Consider the following 3,795-nt stretch of genomic DNA (forward strand, 5'->3'; position numbering starts at 1 on the left):
AACCTTCTACAGGAAAGTAGAAGTCCTCATATGGTAGGACCAGTGATTGTAGTGTGTGTTACAATGTCCTCATATTGTTTTAAGCTGTGAAGGACATGAGTGTGTTTCTGTTGCCTTCCTCATGTGGTAGGACCAACAACTCTAGTGTGTGTTACACTGTCCTCATATTGTTGGTAGCAGAGCTGTACAGTGTTAAGTTTCTATAGAATCTGGTATAAGGAAGTCAGATCCTTCTGTGAATAATGTTCACTGATACAAATATGATCTGTAGTTAATTATCTAGTCGGGATTTATACTAGAGAATGTTTCTGACGTTATATTGTTGTCTTTTGTTGCAGACACCAAGTGCTGAGGTCCTGTCTCAGCCTCATACAGACCAATTGGTGAGTGACATACCCACTTCATTCTTCCAACAGGTTACACATTATTTTTTTGTATTTGGTATCAAGTATATGTGTCAGTTGGGCCTAGTGCATAAATGAAATGCACTTTAATTGTATTAAAACAATCAGTTTAGGTGAAAGTTTCCCAAAATCTACATTAGCATTAGGAGAAAGTAATTGTCTATACCATTTGTTAGTCCAAACTTTCCCTTAAAGCATCAGCTTGATCTTTATTCTGACTAAATTTGATATTTTTGTCCTTTTACACATTTTTTTGTCCATTTAACCTCCCGCTGATCAGTTTACATGATTGGATTTCTGGGAAATAGATGGCTTTACATCAGTGTTGGGTTTAGAGCTTTTATTGACAACAGCAGGAGAAGTTAGAAGTCAGGAACATGGACTCTACATGTGTTCAGTCATCATGTCCTCATATTGTTTTAAGCTGTGAAGGACATGAGTGTGTTTTAGTAGTCTTTCTCAAGTTGTAGAACCAACAACTCTAGTGTGTGTTACATTGAAACTGCACAGCAGGGATGGTTGGCATGATGACGATAATTCTCTCTCTGATTTTGAACAATTACACTATGATGATTATCAGTAGATTATGTTCACATGTAAAATATACACATCAAATGTAGAATTAATCACTGCCCAACGCTGACTTTGCCTAGACTGCAAAGAAAAAAGGAAACAAACCTATTGTGTGCATTAATTCTCATATTTCACTGTTACTTTTCAAAGGTTCAAGGACCAAAAATTTTGGGGTCCCAAGCCACACGCTTTACTCAGCTGCCCTGAACAACATGGAGGCCACTTCTGCATCAACCACCCTGGACAACAAAAACATTAGCAACACTTCACCAAGAAAGGGTAAAGGCACCCAAATACAAAATGTTTTAGGTGAATATACTTGTGCTCAAAGGACAGGTTTATTTTTTTCCGACATGACACTATTGAGAGCTTTTATCATAAATCATTTCATCTTCTTTTATTCCCAGCAGAACACAGCACCTCAAATGGTTCATTCCAAGCATCCTTAAAGGAGCAATAAGCAATATCTTTTCACTGCTTGGTGTGCTGTTGTGCACTGCCTGTAAACCAAGCCAAAGTCTATGGCTGGAGATCAACACAGAGAGAGGGATTGTGACTTCATGCTGTACTTCAGATGTAATTACACCTCTAGTTCTTCACATAACCTTTTTTAATTCCTTCAACCTAAGTGTGATGAATTGTGCTTATTGCTCCTTTAAAGTGCTCCAATAGAAAGCAAGGTTTAAGAACATTTTGTATTCACATTATAAACTAGAATATTTTCTATCTTTTCTTGCATTCACATTAAGATATTTTCTTCTGTTTCCATTTATGACAGCTGGGAAGGTGAGAAGCAAGTGGACAAGTGATGAAGTGAAGGTTGTTGAGCGGCACGTTTCATTTCCTAACAAGCTGCAAAGTACCAGGTAAAAAGGAATGTGACTGCTGCTTCCAAGCAGAGCTGGCAGCTCGGAAATGCAGAGACTGGGTTGCCATAAAGTACTACAGCCACAACAGGATCATAGCATTAAAAGAAAGATGCAAGAAAGAAAGAAACAAGCAAGACAGATACTTTGTTACTTCCACAGTTATGTCAGTATTGCAGCTTTCTGCATTGCATTGTTGTTACTCATAAATTTGTGGTTTATGCTGGATGCTTTTTGCAATAAATAATAAGAAATGCAGATAATGTTCTACGTTTTTATTTGCATGAACAATCATTACAAAATTAATGCATTACAATATTAAGACTTAAAAAGTAGACTAACAAAATTTGACCTATGTCTTTTTTTAAGTCTTTACACAGCTCAGATTTACTGTTTTATTAACGCATAAATGTCTGATATTACTGTCAGAAGTTACCCGACTGGTGAGCATTACTATTGTGCATCCATGCCTATTATATTGTAATCTCAAAAGGAGCCAAGCTGAAAATACAGAGCCTACCCTTACCTGGTCCTTATAAGTCATGTATACTTGAAAATTATGTGTGCATCCATGTGCTTCACAATTCACCTAAACATGAAATATCAGTGTGTGACCTTATGGTACTCATAAGTCACATAAACCTGACAGTGTCCTCATAAGTAGCAGTAAATTCAGGTTTGACCAAAATTTAACCCTAGCCAAAATCTCAACAGATGGGCGTGTTCCTGGAAGCATGGGTCAAACTTTTTGTGATTCCCATGCCTCTAGGACCTTCGGAAAGGCACGTTCCCATTTGTCACATTTTTGTCATACGTACTGATATATTGTGTGTGTGTGTGTGTGTGTGTGTGTGTGTGTGTGTGTGTGTGTGTGTGTGTCAGCACTTGTTTCTACAAGTTGAAAAGCTTTCTGAGAAGTGTGTTGATTCAGATATGCCAGTAAAAAGCAGAATACCAAAGAACTAGGCTTGTTTCCAGTTATGTGATTAAACGGATCTGTTCAAACAGATAACCAGCAGTCATTATGATGAAAATGACTTTCAGTATTCAAATAATTCTAGATGTGTAAGATGACACCTATGAATGAAGGATGTTTAAAGGCTTCACCACAGGTTTCCCTCCAGTGCAGTACTCAGTGCATGGCAATGTGTTGCACATTTTCCTGCATGAAATGAATTTATGGTGTGGTGGAATTTCTCTGTGGCCAAGCAATTTAATTATTGCATGCAGGAGAGCCAAAGGGACAGTGGGCATCACAGTTACACAGTCAGGAGAGCTCTGAAACAGAAGTGGAGCTCCCACTTCTTTATGCATTACAAAGAAGACGGAGGAAGTGGCACCAAGGCTGTGGAACAGTTTAGCACCACAACTACATTTGGTTGACTCTGTGGAATCCTTTAAAAAGCAGTTAAAATTTCTCTGTTTAAACAAGCCTTCTGTTGATTAAAGTTTTTTTTTTTTTTTTTTTTTACACAATTGTAAATTTTTATTTTACATGTATTGTCTATATTGTGTATTTTGGAACTCAATGTTCCATTTATTTTAACTTTTGTGTACTGAGCTTTGTGGCTGCCTGTCTACGGAAAGCACTTAGTAAATAAACTTTACTCACTTACTTGCTGTGTGTGCCAAGTGGACCACACTATGATCTGAGTTGATAACAACATGCTTCAACAACATCATGAGTGAGAAATTTGCATATACCTGCCAAAAGCATTTTTTGGAGACAGCACATGAAATCTCTGATAACGTAGTCAACGTAGGAATTAAGCATCAGATACATTGCATGCAAAATTATTTCTGATCGTAATTTAAAAGAGAATGGGCTGACTGTCCAGTGTCTTCTTTTTTGTTTGTTTTCGTTTTTTATGTAAAAACACAACATCTTTGGGCGGAATGTTTCATGTCGGGGGAGGAGTTAAATTTTAGGCTATAAAAATTTCTGCACACTG

At 37.3% G+C, this 3,795-nt stretch overlaps 1 long non-coding RNA gene across 1 annotated transcript; it reads left to right on the top strand.

Annotated features, from left to right (window-relative positions):
* The first annotated feature begins 336 nt into the window (after positions 1-336).
* LOC116323903 lies at positions 337-2,088 on the top strand. Its single transcript, XR_004199737.2, has 3 exons — positions 337-383; positions 1,128-1,256; positions 1,756-2,088. It is a non-coding gene; the product is annotated as an uncharacterized LOC116323903 (long non-coding RNA).
* The last annotated feature ends 1,707 nt before the right edge of the window (positions 2,089-3,795 follow it).

The sequence above is a fragment of the Oreochromis aureus genome, linkage group 3 (assembly GCF_013358895.1).
Source record: "Oreochromis aureus strain Israel breed Guangdong linkage group 3, ZZ_aureus, whole genome shotgun sequence".
Taxonomy (NCBI): domain Eukaryota; kingdom Metazoa; phylum Chordata; class Actinopteri; order Cichliformes; family Cichlidae; genus Oreochromis; species Oreochromis aureus.